Below are 26,734 nucleotides of genomic sequence, written 5' to 3' on the forward strand. Positions count from 1 at the left end.
ACACTCCATACAAATACTTTCAGAAACAACTTCCTGACACTTAAATCTATACTCGATGTTAACAAATTTCTCTTCTTCAGAAATGCTTTCCTTGCCATTGCCAGTCTACATTTTATATCCTCTCCACTTTGACCATCATCAGTTATTTTGCTCCCCAAATAGCAAAACTCCTTTACTACTTTAAGTGTCTCATTACCTAATCTAATTCCCTCAGCATCACCCAACTTAATTCGACTACATTCCATTATCCTCGTTTTGCTTTTGTTTATGTTCATATTATATCCTCCTTTCAAGACACTGTCCATTCCGTTCAACAGCTCTTCCAAGTCCTTTGCTGTCTCTGACAGAACTACAATGTCATCGGTGAATCTCAACGTTTTTATTTCTTCACCATGGATTTTAATACCTACTCCGAATTTTTCTTTTGTTTCCTTTACTGCTTGCTCAATATACAGATTGAATAACATCGGCAACAGGCTACAACCCTGTCTCACTCCCTTCCCAACCGCTGCTTCCCTTTCATGCTCTTATAACTGCCATCTTAGGTAACAAAATATTGGCTCCATACGATTTGTTGAATCCATGGATAAAGTTTTTTTTATGTACCAAAAGAAGAGATTGAAAAAGAAAAAAAAAAAAAATCTGCCCGATCAAGAAACAAGTTTGCCATGGGACATACAATATCTGGAGCAAGAGAAAATCATCAATTTAACCAAATTAATTGCAATCAGTTTGGAGCAAGCAGAGTTTCAGGTGACACCACAGCAGTTGAGTTCAAGCCGTTGAAGCAGATGAAGAAATTCCAGCAATCTCAATTGCAAGTTTACAACCAACAATATATTGCATGTATGTATGACATGTTTTGGTGGGTTGGAAGCTTGTGTGAAGTTTCACATGAACAACAAGATGTCCTCATCAGCTTTATGCACTCACGTGGTTCTGCTCGTTCCCTCCACTGGCCAGCTGCTAAAGACACCTGCTGGTTTCCTGAGCTACATATTTTCATGACTTTAGAAGCACCATCATCATCATCATCACGAAGACAATACAGTTATTCACAATCTGTCCTTGACAAAACTGTAGAACTGTTTAACCATAAATAGAACTGAATCTTTAGTATTTTTTATTATTTTAGTATTTTATATTAGTATTTTTTGTAAATCTGCTGTGTTGTGTATTATATTTGTTTTTATGGTATGTGTTAAATTAATTTTTGAAACTGATTTATAATCTGGAATAAAAAGATTAATTATGGTGCTTAATGAGCAAAATATTTCACATTTCTATCTTCTCAAAGTGCTAAAATAATAAATTTTGAAACGTATTCTTACTCACCAATATGCAAGATCCAGGAATTAAGCAATATAACTTTGAAAGCCTAAAGCATTCTCTTTCCACCAAAGACAAGAAAAAGGGATTGAACAAGACACAGTTGAGTTATTGCCCCCCAAAAATTACCCTAAAATTTGCACATAGAAAGTTTTGGCCAACTTTACAGATGCATATCTTTTCATTTAGGCACCAAATGTTAGTTAAAACTAATACATATATAGACATCACAGGTAAGAATAACTCTCAGAAGTTTTGGTATGATTGGTTCATATGACAAGCAGCAGTGGTTGGTCAATCCTTGGCCCGCAGAAAAGTGTGGCATATCTTTTAGCCACTTTAGAAGCTTGTATCCCTATTTAGGTATGGCTAAATCGCTAAATTTTGCCATCGTGTGATTCACATTAAAAGGTGTCTATGTATATTAAAGCAAATGACCAAATGTTTTCTATAACTTCTAAAAAAAAAGCCTCGCAAACTTGGCACATTTGCACCTTTGTATGAGGTGTGAAGATGAGTAACCTCTCTTTAAAAGCCCATAAAAATTCAACCACTGAAGATACTGGACTAAAATTTGGTATGCAACCATCCAAGACCATATGCAATATTCACACGAAATTTCATTAGATTTGGAGATGGTCGAGTGGGAATCCCTGGTTCCCTTGATGTGGAATGTTTATTTCTTTTAAGTTCTTCGCAGGAGGACATCTCTCAGTTTACACTCATCTGTATTTGTTCCTTCCAAAACTCATAATATTTATGAATGCAGTGTCTCTTTAGCCTCTGCAGGATTTTTTTTCCGTCTGTAGGAATACACCTGCAGTAAACTGCTCATCATTTTCAACTGAGTTGATCGATTTCGATAAACTTTTCACAGCCAAAGGACCCAGTTGTAAGTTGATGAAAAAAAGTCATGCACTACTAGGCAATGACATGAAGCTCCTTTATCAGGGTATATACGTGGACAAGGGGAAAAATCCGGATTTTTCCCGGATTTCGCGGTTAAAAATTAAGCTTTTTTCCAGGTGAAAATACACTTTTCCATGTTAAGTGACAGTATACTTTCCCACGGAACTTATTAGTCCTTTAAATGGTTAACGTTTTGTACGTCATCGGCGTAGAACTTCCCGCCGCCACTTTAGTAAACGAAATCCATCAGAAAAGATATCTTGGATGATGTGCAGCAACGTGTACGCTACATATTTTCGTAATTACGAAAGTGTAAAGTGGAATTTTTCAGCAGCTCGTGGTCTTGCGGTAGCGTTCTCGCTTGCCGCGCACGGTGTCCCGGGTTCGATTCCCGGCTGGGTCAGGGATTTACCTTACCTCGAGTTCACTGGGTATTGTTCATCATTCATCCCCAGTACGGTCGGAGGAAGGCAATGGCAAACCACCTCCACTACGACCTCCCGGCGTCCCGCATCGTTCCCTACGCTCCTCGGAATATGGAACCTCCTCCTCCTCATCATCATCATGAAATCCGAATTCCACCAAAGAAAGCACTGAAATCGAGATTGCGAAGTCCTATTGTAAGCCAGTCATAGCTCATGTCGCGTGATCTCGCCAGCCGATATTTACAGCATAGGACACTTGATGTAGTCAGCCAATACAAACATCACTGTTACGTGGCGCGAACACACAAATAGGAAAAGTTGATGGTCTAGATTAATATACATAGTGTAGCTACAAGAAAAGCGAAGCTTTCGCATATTATATTGATCTCGAAGATTAGTAAGCTACAAGAGAATCTAAGATTTCACATGTAATATTGGTCTCTCTTTTGCGTGTGTTATACTATGTAAACAAGTCAAACGCTCTATGATGTAAAAAATTCATCGCACATTCTCACACGTAACGTAATTTATCTTTCGTAAAAGGAAATTTACTTTGAAAGTAACGCTTTTGAAACCACCAACTGCAGTATTTTCCCGAGACCTGTTAGAAATACAGTAGGTTCTTTTATGCAGTTGCCATGGTGTGCCAGAAAACAGGCGTTACTACGCTTGCGCAGCTACGATAGCGTAGGAAGCCCGTATGTTCGTACGTATAATGCATTAAGATATCTTACATTACGTCATAAAAGAAACAGGGCATCAAAAGTTCGTAAACCATATTAAAATGTATAATTCGGCTTGAAGTACACATTTGTATGTCCATATTCACAAAGAAGTAGGACCCAACCTCATATTACCCTTTCTAGTGTGGTTTTCGGGATGTCTATTTTCTCAGAGTACCAGTACTGTACTATCTCATGTTTGGTTCTTTATTATGGCAAAATGCCATACTTGCCAGAAGACGAAAACGTGCACTTGAAATTCAGCACACTGGACTATACTGTGGAATGAAAAGTTTAGTTTCAAATGAATTGACTGCATCAGCGGAAAACTTTAATAAAAGCCAAATTTCTCTAGCAAACCGACAAAAATAACTTCAGTGTTCTGCAAAGCAAGTATTGCTTGACTGTCAAAGACGAGGAAATGAAATAAAATCAGAAAATTGAAACTAGTAATATATTTCAGCCTTCCGTAATTATGTGAATGTATTTTAATTCACTTGATAGCTCCCGGCCACAGAAATCAGTTTTGTTTTCATTTGACAGGCACAGCAAAACGGGCCACGTGGAGACTAACCACCTCCGCACTACAACTCGGACTGCTCCGCGCGAATCCGGCAGCTTGGGAGCACCAGAAAAAGATTTTCGGTTAGCATCTGTCTTCAAGTAGCCGGAGAATCGGGAAAGACAGCTCTTGTGCGACAGAACTGCGCATGCGCCCCCTGGCAACCTCTCAAACGAACCTATGTAATTAGTTGTGACGTTACACTCATCGGAAGCAGTTTGTTGTTACGAAGTATTGCAGTCTTCGTTCTAAGGCCTTCGACACATTTTGCTGTTTGCAGACGCTTGTGTGTGCATGGTGTTTTGTAGTTGTAAAAGGCACATTTCCTTTGGTATTTTTCTCTCGTGTATGTTTTATTGCTGCAGTATTATTTTGCAGTAGCGGGATATAGTAATATCCTCTGTTAGAGTATCAATTATTACCAGTCAAAATTGCAAAAATTTACCTGAATATTAAAACCATGAAAAATCACCGGTATTCCGAATAATTTCCGGATGACAAAAATTGTCGGGTTTTCCCGGATTTCCCGGTTGTCCCGGGGCGTATACATTCTGTTTATGTTGTGAGAAAATAGTTATTTATTCATCTCATCATATAATTTATTAATATTCTAATTAGAGTACATGAGACATGCCAAAATTCAGTCAAATAATCCACTTAATTAAACTACAGCTAAAGAGAACCGGCAGTATTGTGAAATTAATATATCTTTTTCTGAGAACAAAAAAATGGTTCAAATGGCTCTGAGCACTATGGGACTTAACTTCTGAGGTCATCAGTCCCCTAGAACTACTTTAACCTAACTAACCTAAGGACATCACATATATCCATGCCCGAGGCAGGATGCGAACCTGCGACCGTAGCGGTCGCGCGGTTCCAGACTGTAGCGCCTAGAACCGCTCGGCCACCCCGGCCGGCTGATCTGAGAACAAACAGTTATATACACGTAAATGGGTAACTAGTATCGCCTATGATCGAAATCCGACCATTCGTATCGATGCCATAAAACTGTAAGTGCACATAACATGGTGAATTACCGTATGTAGAAGTGACTGATCTATGATAAAAAAAAAAGGTCATACATCTTAAAGTCACACTCTCCACATAAAAGTGTCTGAAATTTTAGTTTCAGAACTGACGATAGCAAATGCTGCATTGTAGCTACGAACATTACTGAAATAATTCTTTGATTCCTCTTTAATTGTTCGATCATTTGAAGTGAGTCCTTGATACAGAGCATTGAAAAATAAATTTTGTGTTGACAGTGGCAAATTAACTTTCCTCTTATGACAACACAAAGCCGGCCGGAGTGGCCGAGCGGTTAAAGGCGCTACAGTCTGGAACCGCACGACCGCTACGGTCGCAGGTTCGAATCCTGCCTCGGGTATGGATGTGTGTGATGTCCTCAGGCTAGTTAGGTTTAAGTAGTTCTAAGTTCTAGGGGACTTATGACCACAGCAGTTGAGTCCCATAGTGCTCAGAGCCATTTGAACCATTTTTGACAACACAAAATGAATCAGGCAAAATAACCTCACACGCAAAATGGTAGAATGTTTTGCTCTGTCTGCACTATAAATTTAGCAAACAGCAATGCGCCATTTTCCGCTGTTATGAGTATGGTTTGAATTATGTTATTCTGATAGATTATAATATTTCAATAGCATCTACCGTCAATATTCTTACCAAATACCTGTTACTTTTATGTAATTAAAGCTCAAAAAGTCATTAAGTATCAAGATCTGGTCGCGTGATCGAAAACGTTCTGTTATTGGCTGATGCTCTGAGGAAGTCACAGGCAATAAAAAGATCCTTGTGTTATTGGAGCGTTAAATGAAGTTACGAGGTTTTTACGTATTTTTACTGAAAACAGTTTAGCTATGTAGTGTCAGAAAACGCAATTACAACTTTTAAGTAACTACAGAAAGGAATTTTGTGGACGCTGATAATGGAAGCCTTGCGAAAGTTGATGCGTTTATGCTCCACCCATTTAGAACTGCGATATCTGCTACGATGTATATTGTTTTCCCTGCGCCCTGCAACGTCATTAAACTCGCTCAAAACTAAGGAATTGTATAACTTTGGCACATGGATACATATATTATAAATAGATTGTCGACTATCAGTCATGAACTACGACCCAAAGCGCAAATTATTCCTGGTAAAACTGATTTCCTGCCCAGAAGGCACTCAGCAGAGATTCTGTACCTGTCAGCCGTTCTGTCGCGCAAGTGACACCGCATTCGACTGCAGTATAAAGGCATGTCTACACTGAGGGCGCCGTGCCGCGCAGCGCTGCGCAAAACTGCTGTGCGCGTCCAGTGTGGACGGCGAACCGCGCCGCGCAGTTTTCCGGCTGTTGTCGGTACATCAAAGGGAGTGGCGCGTTTGCGCGCGCTCAGTTTAGACGGGGTTTCGGCTGGCGGGCGCGGTAGTTTATTGCGTGCGTCAATTTGCGGTGACAGGTCGTGTGTTCTCGCGTAGGTGTCCTCGTTATGGAGTGGGACCGGAAGCAAAGTGAGAACCTCATAGAGCTGTATAGACAAAGGCGGGAACTGTGGGACCCGAAACACAATAATTACCACATGAAAACCAAAAAAAGTGATGCTTGGCAGTGGGTTGCGAGTGGCGTCGGCTGTGGAATCGACGAAGCAAAAAAAAAAAAAGAATGACATCATTGTTGTCTTCCTACAGAAGGGAGAAAATGAAAATGAAAAAGTCGAGGGGCACTGGAAAAGGTAATTATTCATAAACGATGTTTGTAACAACACAGTTTCCCATTTACATTTATTATAACATCGCACTATTGTTTCAGGGCTGACAGACACAATAGTAACTGGTTTGCTTTCCCATTATCTGAATTCCTGAAGGAACGAGACACTCCCACTGGTACCATAAACACAGAATATGTACGTACATGTTATGTAACAATTATCTATAATATACAGTCAGGTTCTATTAGCACTTTAACACAATAGATAATTAGGCCATAAAGTGTGGTCTTCACAACGGTGTAGTGATAACAAACACGTATATGCTTTCATGCTGCCTCATCTTGCCAAGGTATACGTCCATTTTTGATAAAATAGTCGGCTATCTCTTCGCGAATAGCTCGGGCATTTGACGAACTTTTTCTTGGCACTGCCTTTAAATTGCATAATGACATTGGTTGTGCTTCCCGTCTCCGTGTTCCTTCCACTAAAGTACCATCTGTCCACTGTGCCGTCTGGAGCATACAAAATGGAAGATTTCTTGCTCTGTCTCAAATAATTATGCAAGTAAATAGTTGTCAGTGCAATAATACTGGCTTTTTCTGGGTCCAGAAGCATTGGTTTCCTCATGACCCTAAAAACGGATGTCAGGATTCCAAAACAATTTTCGATAACCCGACGGGCTCTTGAAAGTCGATAGTTGAATGTTCTCTCTTTTGTACCTTTCGCATAGACGCCTGCGTATGGTTTCATCACATTCTCATGCAAAGCAAATGCTTCGTAGGCCAATATAACATATGGTGTCATCTGTTCACGTGCACTAGCGGTTCTAGGCGCTTCAGTCTGGAACCACGTGACCGTTACGGTCGCAGGTTCGAATCCTGCCTCGTGCATGGATGTGTGTGATGTCCTCAGGTTAGTTAGGTTTAAGTAGTTCTAAGTTGTCCCATAGTGCTCAGAGCCATTTGAACCATTTGTTCATGTGCAGGAAGTGGTTCAGGTCGAGGTATATTAAGGGAGTTGTCTTGCAATTTCTTCCACAATTTAGTGCTTTTGAATATTCCGCCATCAGATATACGACCTTGTGAACCTACATGTGCACACAAGAAATTGAACTTTGCATCCACCAGAGCAAATAACACAATGCTAAAAAAGTTCTTGTAGTTATAGTACTCGCTGCTGTTATTTATTGGTGCCTGTAACATTACGTGTTTACCGTCCGTAGCAGCCAGGCAATGGGGGAAATTCCATGTTTTATCAAATTCCTCCGAACATCGTTTCCATTCTTCTGTAGTACTCGGCAACTGAAAAGAAAGGGTTTCAAAGAAGTTACAACATATCTTGTCTTAAAAACTGAAGAATTGAAACATGTCTTTGTTAAATAATCGTGTCAAGTGTGGTTGAAATGAGCGTCTACAATGGGCAGTTCTAGAATGAAAGCTTGCCGATAACAAGAATTTCTCTTGTGCGGGGGTCACAGTGATATAATATTTTCTGAAGGAAATCATGGCGCGTTTGACTGTTGACAAATTTTTAGTATCACGTCACAACTGCAGTTTCGGCGTTAAGCCATAGTCCTGCATTTTGCATAGAATTTTCATTCCATATATGAAATTCGTACTGCAATATTTTATGCTCAGAACAAGTGCATGCCGGTTACAATGATATAACTTAACATATTTCGAAATTGAACTTAACGATGGCTTACGGCCGAAACTGCAGTCGTGACATTGTCATAAGAGTTTGTTAACAATCAGTGCCATCATGTGTGCCTTCAGAAAACATTCGATATCAATCCATCGACCATTGTTCACAAATTTAACCGTACTTGTCACTATAGTGGAATTTCCGAGTTCGCCAAGAAATATTGAATTAAAAGAATAGAAATTACTTCGTACTGTACCATAATGAAATAGAATTCTGGCTGTGGCATTTACTGTCAAACCTAATACATTATAGCCTAATGTTTCAATTCAGAGTTCTGGTGATGAAGAAAGCCAACAGGATTCTACGGTAAATGTCGCCGAAGAAGTATTACATCTAAATGACACCACTCCGGAGAGTCCTGGCGAGTCACCTCCTATTAACAAAGAAGAAGGAATGGCGTACAGGGGAAAGGATTTCCAGTCCCCCCCCCCCCCCCAAAAAAAAAAAAAACCAGCCAGTAAACGTAAGAAGAAAGAAGATCCGATGGTCATGAAGGCCTATAGCATCTTGGAAAGTGTGGGAAATGTACGTCCCGATGAGTGTTCCACATTCGGAGAACATATTTCAATGAAGCTCCACAAATTTGACACCCACAGGCGATCAGGGCTAATGCACAGAATAAACAATTTGATTTTCGATGCCGAGACTGATTTGTATGCACATCATCTGACATCAGATAGTTCGTCTCCTTCTGCCGTCCATTCTCCCCAAAGCAGTCCTGTTCCCCACCCACCCCTCTCCCGAATGTAGTCCTATTCTGGAACTTCTCCTTCGAGTCACTCCCAGTCACCTGTGCTCATGAAACGGTTGTCCCTACTCAACCAAACAGCAGCAATGAACAACATGACTATCTCGCTCCGTCTAGCAGATTCAGCTCTGCTCCAAGAACCTCCATCATATACTTTTCTGTAGTGCTTCATAAATACATTTGATTAAGCACATTCTGTTAACAATAACGTGTTTCAGACATTTTTATTTGTATGCGGATATTTACGTACATAAGGCTGTAACGAATAACAAAACTGCAGTCAATAAATAATTGTTTGTAAGGAACTTTCTTTGATGTAAGTCTTTCAGCCCTCAACCTCTTTTACCTTGTACACATTTGACTTCGGACAGGTATCAACTTTATGCAAATAACTTAACTACAAATCCTTTGAAAAGGATGGTTTCATTTAACGACAATGAACAATAATAACTTCTTATCTTCACAAAGGGTTTCAGTGCATTATTGAGAGCGGTGCAAACTTCGATGACAATCGTTGATATACTTTGTTTAGATATTTGGAACAGATACATCAGACTTGTAAAGGAATCTCCAGTTACCAGAAAGCGCAAAGTTATTGCCAGTCTCTCTTTGGTAGATATAGCACATCTACAATTTGTGTCTTTCTTCATTACGTCTGGTTCGATCAGTTTCAACAGATATTCGAAGTCTTCGAAAGACATTCGATAAAAGTTTTCGAACTGTCCACTGTCGTCTGCAAGTAGTTCACTGAAAAGACCATGTCCACCGTATAATGCACTACTCTTTAACACTGGGGTTACCCAATGACGACGATTCCTCCTCTTCTTCCTTAACTGATGGTACAGCACAATAAATGCGGCACTCACAATCTTGGCTCGCTCCATCTTCAGACGTGCGCGCGCTCCAACTGGAACCACAGTGCGCGCCTCGGAACGGCGCGGACGGCGCATTCTACTGTGCTACAGCAGTGCGCAGGCTGCAGCGGCGCGGCGCAGCAAGGCGCGCTCAGTGTGGACCCGCCTTAAGAAGTTCGAATCCTTGCCAGCATGGTTGCTCAGCGTGTTAGATCAGAGGACTAGCTGCCCTCTGTAATAAAAAACTGAATGAAAGGATCAGCGATGAAAGTGAATGGATGTCATGGGACGTCTGACACAGACAAATACAACGAACAAAATGAGGTAAAAAAAAAGAATCCTGGGAGGATTATATATTTTTAAAAGCTTTGCACGAAATACGAAAATAGCATTATCAAGAACTGATTGTTGCAGCTGTTTCGAATGTGGGCTCTGTTATACACAGCTTCACATTAATCTTGGTTTGAGAAACCAGCAACAGAGAAAAAATGCATTTACTTTGTGAACAAACAATTCACTGTTTTTGGAAAGCATTGTTAGTAGTGATGGTATAACCATACATCTACAGTACAACGAAATGTAGGGCGATGAGGTTATACGGAGAGATACAAAAGCGTGTACAACACTCAGGTGTGACAAACGTAAGGGCTGTGATGTTTGTGAGCGTAAACTAACGTTAGCGTCTGAAGCAGACTTACCGTATTTCATCTTCATGTAAGATGATGAAATTGCAAAACTTTAAACAATAAGGATGCAAACTAGACAGTACGAAGATAAAAAACATAGTTTCAATACAGTAAAAAATGTGTGGTCACATTAACTAGAAATATCTTTTTTTAACGTGACGCATGTGAACAGTGATTGCAAATATAAGCGCATGTGAACAGCAAGGAATAGAGTACTATCCTGTTTCTGATCGGCATGGTTAAGTTTTGTAATTGAGATTTGGTTTTCGTATGAGAGGACTGTCGAGTCGTTAAACAAGTTATAATGTTCTTTCACGTTTCGCACCAGTGATCAATGGACATTGTCTTATAAAATTCGACGGTTTACCCCTCTAAGAAATGAGCTACCGAATAATTGAGGTGTAGTTAGGTAAAACGTCAGTTTTCAGTTGGAACTTAATTTCGTTGCATAACGACATCCTTCGTTGTAACAGTGGGAGAACATACCTCGGAGATGAGTTAATGTAAACTTCAAAATGCAACAATTTTAAATTAAGTTAGTAAACTTGAACGTCGACGTGTTGGAAATTTGCTGGTATAGGGCAACCACATATTACGCATCTTCTCATACTCGGGAACATTAAAAAACAATTTCCCACGAGTTTTTTTAGATGTATTTGTACAGTATGGTACAACACACAATTTGTAACCCATTTTCCAAAACAAGACATCACTGTTAATTGGCATTATGACAGTAGGAGCAGCGAGCTAACCAGTGGAACCACAGGGATAACATGACTCAAATGGAGCGTTGTAGCGAGCGTTCAAATTATTTGATTTTAATTTCCGTTTTTATAAAAGAATACTGAAATTGAAGAGGAAAAAAAGTATGATAGGAGCATAAATGATATAACTAACCATTGAGACAATTTCCAGAAAAAATCTGCAGTTATAACTCACAAAATTATTTGGAACTAAGATCAGTGTACATTTAAATGTATCTTTCAAAACAACAATAGAATTTGGAAAACACGTTTGTGCCATCAGCTGAACAATTTAATGTTTATTCTCAACTGGTTTTAATTGTTACAATCATCTTCAAGGATAAAAACACTGTACACCAATGGAGCAACCATACATCTGCGTCATATATGTATATAATGAGCCATACAAATGTAGAACATGTCTATTTTTCATAATAGTCTGTCTTAACACAACCCATATGAACACACTGTGCCATGGCAAAATCACAGCAGTACAGTGACAGAAACGGATGGCTGATCCATTGATGTAGATATGCTTCTCATTGATGATGGTTGTAACAACCGAAACCAGTAGAGAATAAACATGAAATGTACAACGGATGGCATAAATATGCTTTTTCCAAATTATTTAACGTCTGTAGACAGTCACCTACGAAATTTTGTGTTAACAATAGACTTATCGTTATCAGTATCCACATTATTCCTGTTTCTTTGTCTATGCGAAGACTGTCTCTCTCCAGCTCTTTGTCTTTCAGTCCGACTCTTTAATGTTCTTCTTCGAGACATAGTTATTCAAAACGAAGAAGTTAAAAATTAGGAACTTACTTCGGATTTTGTGGTAACAGCAGCAAATGAACACCAAGTTAATTCCGTTCACTCACTGAAAGAGTTAAGAGAAAAAACGACTCCAGTACACAACGTTTTGTACTGTTCGTGTTGCCCGCAGAGCCTTCGTTTCTACATTTTATTTGCCATTGCTGATAGCATCAACCCCCCCCCCCCCCCCACCTAGATGTTGTGGCAGATTAATTATGGCATGCACAGAGCCATTAAAACTATCCTTTCTGTGCTCCATGTGTGAATGGATGGGGAGAAAGGCTAATAACTGGTACAATAGAATGTACTGTCTGCCGTGCCTTTTACAGTGGTTTGCAGAGTATAAATATAGACATAGATGTTGAGGGCACCACATTTGTCATGTGATACAAATTGTATGATTATCTCTGGATGAAACCGTAATTCCCGATTAAAAGTAATCAATCATCATTCTGTTGTTACAGAGTTGACATTCACATTTTCTCTAAATTAACATCTTCTTCTTTGCTACTAAATTATTAAGGTGCTTGTGAATCTCTATGGCCTCTTTGTACATGTAGACATGATAATACATTATCTTTGCTAAAATACTTGTATCACTGAATTTTATTTTGTGATTTTCATCTCAAAAAATATGTTCTGCTATGGCTGATTTGTCAATATGTTTCAGATAGCAGTTCCGTTTGTGTTCAACTAAATGGTTGTTAACACTTCTTTTTGTGGTTCCATTGCATACTTACCTATATTTATATGGAATTTTATACAACCCAGGTGTCTTAGTGTATGCCCTACATCTTCTGCTGATCTTAAGCATTCCTTTATCTTCTTGTTGGGCCTAAAGGTGCATTTCAAATCCGTTGTTGTCCAAAATTTTTCCAGTCTATCCAAAAGTTTGTTAAGATATAGAAGGAAAACTTTCCCATTAGATGGCCATTGTTCGTCATTGTATATGGCTTTCTCTCCTCTTGGTTGGAATGCGTGGAACACCTCCTTTCTGGACAAACCATTCTTCTTGAAAACTGACTGTAAGTGATTCAGTTCATCTTGTAAATAAACTATTTTACAAATTTCATTAACTCTGTCCATCAAGGTTTTAATGACACCTTTATTGTCTTGGAAGATGATTGGAATTCTTATGGAGGTATCAATCAGTGTGTGTAGCTTTCCTGTATGCCTTATGGCCCAAAGTCCCATCCACCCATTTGATCACACATACATCCAGGAAATTAAGTTGCCCATTTCTTTTTTTTCATTGTAAATTAAATTTTTGGGTTGAACTTACTGAGATACACCGAGTGGACAGCTTACTCCTCTTCACTGTATGACCACACTAGAAATGTATTATCCATATAATGATGCCACTGAGCTGGTCTTTTACTGGCTGTCTGCAGTGTTCTTTGCTAGAAAATCTGTATAAACAAATAGACAATAGCTAAATTAAGATAGCTGCCCAGCATTAAACCATCAATATTCTCATAAAATTCATTTTCTGCAGTGGAAATAGGTTGTAGTGAGACAGTGTCTAAATAAAGCTACTGTACCAGTCAGAAAAATGTCTACATCTGAAATATCTTCATTCAAAAGAACCATCAAAAATAAAAATACAGTATCAAAGCTGCTAAGATGATCACCTGGGCCCATGTTCATGTCATCTAGTTTTTCCATAACATGTACTGAGTTTTTAATACAACTGTAAGTTCTGCAAGAGCGCAATTGCACAAGTGGCACTAGATATAACAGCACATCATGCATGGATGCCCCATTGCACTCACAATAAGTCTCAAAAGAGCTTCCAGTGTGTGCACTTTTCGTAGGCCGTATGGTCTGGGCAGAGAAGCTTCTGTCCTGCAGAGTCATTTCTTATGGCCTAAAAGAAAGAAGACACTTTTACCAGTTGACTGGTAATTCTTAAAACATTTGTTGTAGGTATTTACAAAGCCTTTTATAAGTAGTTGACTCCAAAAGGTCATTAATCTTCTTATGATAATCTTCACTATTCATTACAGCTGTGGCATTCCCTTTGTCAAAGACAAGGACAGTCATTCAAACCTTGATGGATAGAGTTAATGAAATTTGTCTACATTGATATCCCCCATTGCCTTCTTTTTTGCTTGTAAATATTATTACCATAGATGGCTCAGATTCAATAATATTCTAGTGGTTTACTCCATAATTTCATGTCATTTCACTGTCTCATCTTGGCCTTTCCAGTCACAAACAAGGTTGTCCTGCAGTACATCTTTGTGGTAACTCATCAAGTCAAGCTAAAGTTTTCTGAGTACAAAAAATGTATAATTAGAATCATTGTCTAATGTGAAATCAAGATCATCCTACAGATGCCTGTCTAGGAAACAAAGTGTACCAACTACTGCCTCCCAATATACTCATTCCTTAATGAAATTTGTAATTAAAAATTATATACCTCTTTTTCAAATGATGTACTTAGTTTATGGAATTAATATTATAAATATGAATAACCTTCACAAAGATATGCAGTCAACCACTTTGGTCAAGAAAGGTATGCATTATTCAGGAATGCACTTTTTCAATAACTTGCCAGCAGCCATATAAAGTTCATCTACAAATGAAGTTCAGTTTAAGAGGAGCCTAAAGCATTTATTGATGGCTAAGTCCTTCAGCTCCACTGATGAATTTCTTAGCAGAACGGATTGATGTGTATATGTTACAAAATAATATCAAATAATGTGAGTATTATGTACAATCAGACTTCTCTACAAATTCGGTGCAATAATGCAATCACTGTAAATAAGTATTGTGAAATGACTTTTCTATCTGATGGTGCATTGCTATAACAGCCTAAGAATTATCTTATTCGCCTCAGTGTATTAGACATTTACATGTATAGTAACAAGTTTGTTATTACAGGGTGACAATATTATTGAACTATATTAAAAAAATGTAAATTAGTTACAAACTACAGCATGTCCATACTTTGTTCAACATGTAAACATCACTATATATATTCAGATTTAGTTTATGACTTATTCGATATGCCTGACATCATTGATGATAATGTGGCGCAAATGAATAGCAAAATTCTGCATGACCTGCTGAAGCGTCGGAACATCGATGCTGTTGATGACTTCCTGAATGGCTGTTTCAGCTCAACATTGGTTTTGGGGTTATTCCTGTACACCTTGTCTTTAATATAGCCCACAAAAGAAGTCACACATATTCAGATCTGGAGAATATAGCAGCCAATCGAGGCCCATGCCAGTGGCCTCTGCGTACCTCAGAGCCAGAATGCAGTCCCCAAAGTACTCCTCCAGGACATCAAACACTTTCCTGCTTTGGTGGGGTCAAGCTCTGTCTTGCATGAACCACATCAGGGTCATTTTGGATAATGGAAATCACATCATCTCCCAAAACCTCCACATACTGTTTGGTAGTCACTGTGCCATCAAAGAATATCACAACAATTATTCTGTGACTGGACACTGCACACCACACAGTCACCCATTGTGGGTGAAGAGACATCTTGATCATAATATTGCTGATTCTTAGTCCCCAAAATGTGTCAATTTTGCTTATTGATGAACCCATACAAATGAAATGAGATTCATCGCTAAATCAAACCATACAGTGCGTGCTAATTCTCATCATGCCCCATAGCCAACCACGCAGTTTGAACTTCCTAATGCGAACCATTCAGAAGTTATGATGATTTTATTTCATATAGTTCAATAATTGTCACCCCATACCATATAAATGAACATATATTTAAGGCTTTTTAACTTATTTGGCATCCAATTTTTGTTTTCTGTCGTGTTCTACACCCTGGAGTAAAATTGCATCTAAAAAATACAAAACACAGCTGAGCCTATACTGTGCATGATGTTGTATAGAACCGTATTGAATAGTGTTTTATTTGCCGAAGAAGTAACAATGCTGTATAATGCATACATATGATTTTGGGCCACTCAGTTACACAATTTAACAAGTACAGAGCACAAGTGGTTGGTTTGTTTGATGGCTAGGTAGCCTCCACTGTGGATAAATCATAGGGGTAGGTGTCTGCAGTGCCAGGGGAATTGGATCTACTATTTTGGACTGCATTCATATCAACAGGTCAGCCATCTTCGTTTCTAACATCACTGAAGATGTCATGATTGCAATCTTGTATTCTGAACCATGCAGGTTAGTACTTGTGCAGGAATAATGATATCCTCCTCAGTAGTTTATTGTCTTGGAGAAGTGCTAGAAATTCATAGCAGAGCCTTCATTCTTGATGCGTAGGAAGCCTGGATGCTACAGGTAAGCAGTAGATACAAATCTGCTGGAAATCTTAGATGTCATACATACAAGCCTCACTGCCACCCTATGTGAGCTGCAAAATTGCCGCCTCCCCCCTCCACCTCCATTTTTTACAAAAAGTTTGTGTAATGTTAAAAAACGTCCATTATTTGGTATGTGTGGTAACTTGACTTAAATAGTTAGTCACATGATTTAACAACTCCAGCTCTTAACAGTTATTTTAATAAACAATGTGACTTTATTGTTACCATAAATGAACAGTTTTTACAGTTATGTCTCAATAATCTACTCTGTGGAAAACAAAATATATTACAACACAGTTTAAAATTTTCATGTTAATTTGCTTTGAAGAATAAGGTATAAATAATAATTTATTTCACATTGAACAAAATAAAGCATAATATTCGAAAGAACTATACCTCTGAATACTAAGAAAAGGAAAAAAAAAACAGACAAATCAGACTTTCCTGGCTTTTGCTTATGCAAACTCTTTCACTTGATCCACATAATTTAAGTCCTCTGCAAGCTTGTGCTCAGTAAATATTGTTGGAGGTTCACTTAAATGAGATTGGCTCATTGTTGAACTGAGATATGTTTTCATCAATTTCAGTTTTGAGAAACTTCTCTTTATTTATTTATTTATTTCATTCGTGTTCTGTAGACCCAGTAGTGATAAATCGCTTGGGTGTAGAACATGTCATTTAGATAAATTTGAGACATTTGTTTATAATAATAGGTTGTACAATGAATAATATATTACATAGAAAAATATTTACAAGAATTGTTTTTTTGTAAAAAGTTACAAATTACATTGAACAGACTTACAATAGATCAAAATCAATTCACATATTCTCTTAGATAAATTCGTCCAGTGAGTAAATGGTTGTACTTAGCAGATATTGTTTAAGTTGATCTTTAAAAGTATGTGGATCAGTAACTGACATTTTTATTGCCTGAGGGAGAGCGTTAAATATTTTTATACAAGAGTAGTGTACTCCTTTTTGTACCATGCTTAGATTCTTTTGTTCAAGATGAAGATCATTTTTTACCCTAGTGTCATGGTTATTATACATGCTCTTCATTTCAAAAAGGGAATGGTTTTTACACAAGAAACACATGAGAGAGAAAATGTATTGAGATACTGTTGTGAGTATTCTCAGCTCTTGGAAGTGTTTCCTGCAGGAATGTCTGTACTTGACACCACACAGAATCCTAATGACTTTTTTCTGGGTTATGAGGATTTTGTTTGCCTTTGGCTGGTTTCCTGAGAATACAATTCCATAGGCCATCAGGGCATGAAAATAACCAAAATAGGCAGCTTTCAAAGTATTTAAGTCACTGAAGGATGCAATCGCATGAATAGCGTAAACTGCTGAGCTTCGTTTTTTATATAGGTAAGGAAAGTGTAAGGACCAGTTTAGATTGCTATTAACAAGAAGACCCACGAACTTTGTTGACTCCACTCTTGCTAAATTCCCATCATTTTATTTAACTTTAATCTCACCTTCGATATTTTGGCTTGTATGGAACTGAATCAAAAGAGTTTTCTCAAAATTTAGTGTTAGTCCATTAGAGGTAAACCAGTTAAAGGTCTCCTGAAAAATTGTATTTACAGTGATCTCAAGATTAGTATTTGTTGAATTGTCTACCAGAATCGTCGTGTCATCAGCAAAGAAAGTAAATTTTACCATAGCCCTTGTACACATTGGAAGGTCATTTATGAAAATAAGGAAAAGTAGAGGACCCAGAATAGCGCCCTGTGGGACTTGACAGTTTATTGAACCCCAAGAAGACGACACTGGTTCCCCATGAGTGTTGTTTACCATGACTTTGTGTTTCTGGTCCTTTAAATAGGAGGCAAGCCACATCCCTGCTTCTGCAGTTAACCCATAAAATTCTGCCTTTCTCAGAAAAATCTTATGGTTCACGCAATCAAACGCCTTATAAAGGTCACGAAAAATTCCAGTTGGAGACATTTTATTATTGATTGATTCAAGAATTGCGTTGGTGAAAGTATATATTGCATCTTCTGTTGAGATGTTTCCTGGAAACCGAATTGTATTGAGAATATTGTATTTACTAAGATGTTCAATGAATCCTTCTGTGTACAAGTTTCTCGAGAATCTTGGAGAAACAAGTTAAGCCTGAAATAGAACGATAATTGGTTACTTCGTTTCTGTCACCCTTCTTGTACAATGGTTTCAACAACTGTCATCAGAAGTGTTTGGAGAATTCTTTGAGAAATGTTAATACCGGAACAAAAATTATGTCTTTCTATAAACTTCGAAGTATCTGTTGGACTTATTCTGGGTTTTGCAAACGCTGAAAGGACTTTAAGTTCTTGCCTCAACTCCAGCACGTCAATGATGCTTGACTCATTGTCTTGTCAAACCACTGTTAGGTTTCTATGCTTTTTGTCTAGGCTACGAGGAGGTGTATTCTTCGGTTTTCTGATGTATAGATGATCAAAATGATCACAATGAGACTTCAACTGAGTGAATCTCTCATCCAAAGATGTGGTAACTACATTTAAAAGATAATAGTAGGATTAAATTGTGTAACATTTCACTGTATTGTATCATTCTTTCCCTGACAGGTAAAGTGACTTGGCTTGTTGCTTAAAATGGTAAAAAAAACTGTACCTCTAAATGTAGTTGCGTGTGTAGAACTAAACGTTTCAGTTATAGTAACGTTAGATCTTCTAGCTCTAATTCTGTGGTATGTTCTTTGGAATCTGTCAAGAAAGACACAAACTTTTCTTCTGTTTTGCTGTTCTCAAAATATACTTTCGTACTTTCAAGTATTTCTACAGCCTCAGAAATATTTATGTCAGTACTCTGCAGGAGGGTCTTACTGACTACACTGATGTGAAGCAGTACATCATATCAGATTACTGGAGAAGTTAGAAAGGTGTAATTTTTTATTTGATTCACAAGTCCCATAGCTTTGTGAGCAGTCATACCATTGAATTCTTCTGATATGTGAACAAACGTGACATAAACTCCTCCAGCCTGAAACTTCAGGGGAGTTGTGTGCATCAATATAGCTTTCCCACCTAGTATTGCTCAGCAGTTTTAGTGTCAAGTTAGAAAGATACTTCTTCAAGGTAGTCCAACACTGAATGGAGGAGGAGAAGAACTCGTAGAAGCTATTCACTGTCAAAAACATGGAAACAGCATATTGGGAAGACATAGCAGAATCCTTTACCACAAGGATGAATGACTGACTGCTACATGGTACATAAAATGCTCTTTTGTTCAAATATAAAATTCTTTTCTGGAGACCAGAATACTTTCCATTCATGGTCACCCCACTGTCATACCATTGACCTCTCATATTCTAAAATGAATTTTTTTTATCTTCCAAGGACTTGAGTATGAACCTGCATCAGAGTGGAGCTTGAAGAATTGGATATTGAAAGAAATCTCGGGAAATGCCCCAGAACTCAGGTGTCGTATACCCCTCCAAGTCATGTCTCCTGGATTAAGCATACCACAGTTGTCATAAGCTCAACATTTAAAATACCTGGTGTGCAATCCAGAGTGATACTGTAATACTTTGCAGACATCATCATTACTAAAATAATGACCCTTGTCTTACCTTTCTTTGTTCTATACAGGTTCTCTATCATCACAGCTCCAAACTTTTTCAAATAATTCAATGACTTTAAAGAACTTTCCATTGTCATGCTGAAAAAGTTTATCAGTACTTCTTCTCAAGGGCAGACATTGCTGGTCCAGGAAACTTATTATAATTATTAAATGCTGAAGAACATTTTTCCAATGTCTGCTTTCAATATTCAGTAGCCTTTTATGATGGGTGTCAACAGTTCATGAATTTTTCAGTCCTTTAGAAAACACAATCACCTTTTTGTGTGAATTCAAATCCTCAGTAGACTGCCCATGAGTTTTGAGATAAGAAGTAAGATGCCACCAGCTGCTTATACTGGTCCTTGCAAGTTTTACTGTAGATGACAAAAAAAGTTTGCAACAAAAGCGGAAGATAGCTCTTGGAGTTCACAAAGCAATTTCTGTCTGCTTTTCATAGATTTGTTAAAGAATAGCTGTAATGTACAGGGCTGAAGCGACAGATGTCCACGTTTTTAGGACGTTCTTCAGCTTCTTTAACATGCTCTGGAGGAGCTTGTATGACCAAGATCATTCAAATGCAATCATTAATAATTTCCAGCCATCTTCTGGAATCGGAGTCCACTGTGTCTTCAAGTTTAGGCTTGCCTTCAATCCCACCTGTGGTGATGCCTGCTAAAGCTGATTTTCCCCTGGTATTTTAAAAGTCGAGTCATCTAATTTCATTTCTGCATGATGTGTCATTCTCAGAGCTTCTCTCATAAACCAGGTCTTCAGTGGAGTGGAGGCCTGTAGAACATCTTGTGGATGGTCCACTCTCAACATTGCTGCTGTCTTCACTGGTCACAAGGATGTTCTTGCCAGCTTTGTGGTGCTGTCCTGAAGAACTACGTCTTATTAAATTCAGTAGTTTTGCTAGTCTCTTTGGTCTATGGCTCAGCATACATCTTTCCATCCTCGATGCTCCTGGATTGTTCTCCCTTTGGGCTGAAATATCTTTGTAGTGCATCCTTTTACTTCTCATTGTCTCTTCTGTTGCACGTGTCTTGACCCAGCTTGTAAAGAATGAGTACATAAAACTAACTGTTGATGTAAGTGCTACTGTAAGATTTATCTTCATTTGGCTTTTATCATCTCCACTTGCCCCTTTTTTAAACTAAAAAATTATAGAAAAGTGGGAAGGATAGCCCCTGGTGGAAACTAAGGAATGATTCCGGCATTGGTCTCATGGACCTGAGGGATCCTTTTCTTTTCCTATCATTTATTGAGATTATTTTCCATTTCATCATACCCATAGACTTTTCATTCTAACTTACTAATTAGGCCCTCGGAATTTTATGTAGATTGGGTTTCTGGCAGTTCTTAGAAATCATTTTTTCTGAATTAAAATTTCTTGAACTCACACATTAACAAAACTAATCAGAATATTATAGAACTTCATACCATGAGTTATTAATGATGTAACAAGTCAAAATTTATACAAGGAGTGAGCTGAAGTACAGTGAACATAATAAATAACTTGTTGGCACAACAATTTAAATTTAAAATTCTATTCAAACAACTAGGCTGTTCAGTTTGAGTTCAACATATTTTTTGTTGGGGAAAAAATGCCTACACACAGGGCTCCCTGTGTTCACTAGTAATTTCTATAAATATAAAAAATTGCGTTTCTCAATCAATTACTTTAGGAGGAATAACCACTTAAAGTTGTCATCCCAACAACCTGTACTCTTGATTGACTACGTGATATAAAATTTGATTTCTGATAACCAAAATATATAATATTATTATGTTAAAATCAACTTAAATCCCTCTCTCCACTTGCCTTTTTGTCCACCCTGTGAAACATGGTCTTTTCCTCCTCATTCCTATGATATTTTTCTGAACTTCTCATGCAACAGCAAAGCAAGCATTTCAGACAAGTGCAGCCTGCTGAGAGGATCTGACTTCATGGTTCAATAAGGCTCAATTTCATAAATTTTTATCACTTTCTTTGGAATTTGCTGTTTCATATGTAGGACGTAGTGGAGACTATGTGATTCATAATAGCATCTTCAGAGATAAGGAAAAGATTTCTCGCAATGCGAAGCAAACTGCATGATGTTCTTTACCTTTTTGCTTTATAATTCTGAAATTAAGAACATCATAGAAGGTAAACAGAAAAATATTAACGCAGGGCACCACAGTCACTAATTAGAAAGAACTACCACTGGACATATGTCACCCTTACCATGAATTATGAGGTAGGTCTTTCATGTCTGATTATTCAATAAAGGGTAACAAACTAGTCTTCATCATCATATAATTTCACTTTTCTTCCCTTTATTTTCAGTCTTGCTATTGGGGTAACACATGCTTATTTGCAGCCCTGCCATTTTTTCAAGTAATAGATCATAAGAAAACAAAATTTTCCTTTCTGCAACATTGAAGGAAAAATGTCTTAACTTATTAGCAACATGCATGCACAATATTAATTGTACTGTACATAACATCAGTTTAAATTACATAATCCAAATTTTTCTGTGGTTAGGGAAAGTAATGAATGTACATCAGATCAGTCTTGACTCTCTCTATTGTTGTGACTCGCCGATCTTTCAAAGTGCGTCCTCTACATGCGGCGCTGGCTGCCAGCCATGCAGCACCCGCCCCACCTAAGCGGCCAGCCAGCCAGCAGCCGCTAGACTCGGACTCAGTTGTGATTTGACTGTGAAAGTGTACACCCGTCTTACTCTGTTTACTTGATCTGTGACTTTCATGTATTGCATCTTCCTTGAAATATATTTCTTCAACTTGAAGTTATAACAATTGGCGACGAGGTATTGAATTTTCTTTTCCATCGTTGACCCACATGTTTCCATGGCTACTTTAGAGCAACTACTGCAAGATCTCATAGCACAGCAAACGCTTCTCACAAATGCGATTCGTGATTTCGTCGCGGCATCAAATGCGGGGCGTCTCTTGTCGTTGTCTATACCTCCATTTCCTCCTTACGACGAGACGACGGAAGACTGGTCTGATTACGAAAACCGTCTTGGACAGCACTTCTTGGCATTTCATGTCGCGGACGAACAAACGTGTAAGTCTCTGTTCCTTTCATGGATTTCACCTCAAATGTATCAGTTGTTGTCGCAATTGGCTCCTTTGAAAGAGCCTGCGTCTTTGTCCTTTGCTGAAATGTGCTCACTTCTCTCCGTCTATTTTCAAAAGCAAAAGCATGTGGTAGCCTCTCGTGTTGCCTTTTATCGTTGCAAAAACAACCAAATCAATCCCATCGCGCTTGGGCTGCTGAACTTCACGGCCTCAGTAGAAAGTGTCAATTTGTTACTGAAGTTCACAAAGAATCCTACGCCGATTCCTTGGTACGGGATGCCATTATGCCATCGGCGCCCGACAAAGAAGCTAGGCAACGTGCCCTTCAGTTGGCAAATCCGACTCTAGATGAAGTCCTATCCACCACTCAGTCTTTTGAAATTTCTCGCGCCGCTGGAGCGCAAATGGAGGCATGGGGCGACGTCGGGGAAATACTCTGTGCGATGTTGACGAAGCGTGCGGCGTGTCCCCCACCGGCCGGCGTGGCCGCAGTACGCTCCCAAGCGCAGCCTCGGCCTAACCGTAAACAAACCTCTAACAAGGGAACCTCCCCATCGCACCCCCCTCAGATTTAGTTATAAGTTGGCACAGTGGATAGGCCTTGAAAAACTGAACACAGATCAATCGAGAAAACAGGAAGAAGTTGTGTGGAACTATGAAAAAATAAGCAAAATATACAAACTGCGTAGTCCGTGCGCAACATAGGCACCATCAAGGACAAATGTCAGCTCAGGAGCGACGTGGTTCCGTGGTTAGCGTGAGAGTGAAAAGTTTACATTCTTTATTTTCGCAAAGTTATGATCTGTCCGTTCGTTCTTTGACGTTTCTGTTCACTGTAATAAGTTTAGTGTCTGTTTTGCGACCGCACCGTAAAACCGTGCGATTAGTAGACGAAAGGACATGCCTCTCCAATGGGAACCGAAAACATTTGATCGCAAGGTCATAGGTCAACCGATTCCTCCACAGGAAAACACGTCTGATATATTCTATACGACACAGGTGCCGGCATGTGCGTCACATGACAGGAATATGTTGTCGACCCACCTAACTTGTACACTTGGCGAATGGGTTTTAGCTTGCACGATTTAGGTTTTCTTGTGGATGTGATAATCACTCCCAAAAAAGTGATGAAAACATAAGAGTGTCACATAAACTGCTACAAATGAATGCAACAGTTTCACAGTCGCACAGTTTTCCCTGTGCTCTGTCAAAACATATGTTTTAACGGTTTTTAACGTTTCAAATTTTTCCTTGTGTAGAGCGTCAAATCCTGAATATGTCCAAGCAAATCTGAACATGTCCTGGAATTTTGGAGAGCGAAGTTGATTATGTGTGAGTGCCTGAACTTTGATAATTGTCTGAAAATAAAAAATTAAACTTTTCACTCGAGGAAAGACTTGAAGCAAGATCTTCTTTCTCCGCAGCTGCACACGCTAACCACGGGACCACGTCGCTCCTGAGCTGACATTTGTCCTTGATGCTGCCTATGTTGCGCACGGACTACTCAGTTTGTATATTTTGCTTATTTTTTTCATAGTTCCACACAACTTCTTCCTGTTTTCTCGATTGATCTGTGTTGAATTTTTCAAGGCCTATCCACTGTGCCAACTTATAACTAAATCTGAGGGGGGTGCGGTGGGGAGGTTCCCTTGTAAGAAACATAAATTGGGTTCAATAGCTGCTGCAACATCATTAAAAATGAGCACCTTTGTACCCAGTAGAGCATTACATATGTTAACACAATACTGTAATATTGAAATCTTATACTTTCGTTCTTAACTACTGCAATTTTTTTTCTTTGTTAGTAACTTTTACAAATTCATTCTGTCTCACGCAATGAAGAATTAAAATTGGCTGCGTAGAAGGAACATCTACCTACCACACTGTGCGTCACAGACACAGCTATAGTTCCATGGACTGCACATTGAAAATGATTAAGAAACTGTATGATACCAAGTTTAGTCATGCAAGGGCAAAAACAGAATGTATAGTTCACAATGTATTGGATCCATCGTGCAAAGAGCTTCTTACTGAAGACCTTAATGAAATGAATTTTATAAGCATTTCTATTGATACCAGCAATCATAAATCAACTAAATTACTTCCTCTCATTGTCAGATATTTCAAACCTGTAAGTGGGGTACATGTGAAGTTATCAGATTTCTGTTCTGTTGAAAATGAAACATCAGCCGTCTTATCAGCATGTACATCATGTTCTACAGGCCAATAACTGGAAGTCAAAATTTGTGTGTCTCTCAGCTGATAAAATGAATAGTATGTTTGGTGGAGTTAAGAGAGGGGCTAAACAAAATGTTTCCAGCAAATCAAAAGTCAGTCTTAAAAAGCCTCCTATAGGGATTGGTTGCATGGCATATATAATTCACAACACCACAGTAACAGCAGTAGCCCACTGGTGTGGAAAACAATGTGTGTAAAATTTATAAGCATTTCCACATATACAGTGTTCTGGTGGAACGAATACAGAATTCTGTGAAGTTGTGAATATTGAATATTAGCAAGTACTGAGTCACAGCAGAGCAAGGTGGTTAGCATTATTGCCTGCACTTGTAAGGATTGTGAAACTGTATCCTGCTTTAAAATCATTTTTCCTGTCAGAACCAGGGTGTTCTGCTACTTTGCATTCATTTTTCAGTAATAAGGAATCAGAATTATGGTTATGCTTTGTGCACAGTCAGCCAAATATCTTTTGAACAAGCATTCTAGAAACTTAAAGGCAGAATATTTGTGTTGCGTAAGCATTGCATTGTTATAAGCTACTAAAAACAAAGGTAAAAAATCTACATCTACATTTATATTCCGCAAGCCCAACGGTGTGTGTGCGGAGGGCACTTTACGTGCCACTGTCATTACCTCCCTTTCCTGTTCCAGTCGCGTATGGTTCGGGGGAAGAACGACTGCCGGAAAGCCTCCGTGCGCGTTCGAATCGCTCTAATTTTACATTCGTGATCTCCTCGGAAAGTATAAGTAGGGGGAAGCAATATATTCGATACCTTATCCAGAAACACACCCTCTCGAAACCTGGAGAGCAAGCTACACCGCGATGCAGAGCGCCTCTTTTGTTTGTTAAACATCTGCGTAACGCTATCACGCTTACCAAATATGCCTGTGATGAAACGCGCCGCTCTTCTTTGGACCTTCTCTATCTGCTCTGTCAACCTGACCTGGTACGGATCCCACACTGATGAGCAATACTCAAGTATAGGTTAAACGAGTGTTTTGTAAGCTACCTTGTTTGTTGATGGACTACATTTTCTAAGGACACTCCCAATAAATCTCAACCTGGCACTTGCCTTACCAACAATTAATTTTATATATTCATTCCACTTCAAATCGTTCCGTACGCATACTCCCAGATATTTTACAGAAGTAACTGCTACCAGTGTTTGTTCTGCTATCATATAATCATACAATAAAGGATCCTTCTTTCTATGTATTCGCAATATGTTACATTTGTCTATGTTAAGGGTCAGTTGCCAGTCCCTGCACCAAGTGCCTATCCGGTGCAGATCTTCCTGCAGTTCGCTGCAATGTTCTAATGCTGCAGTTTCTCTG

This window comes from Schistocerca piceifrons, chromosome X, assembly GCF_021461385.2.
Source record: "Schistocerca piceifrons isolate TAMUIC-IGC-003096 chromosome X, iqSchPice1.1, whole genome shotgun sequence".
In the NCBI taxonomy this organism is placed as follows: Eukaryota; Metazoa; Arthropoda; class Insecta; order Orthoptera; family Acrididae; genus Schistocerca; species Schistocerca piceifrons.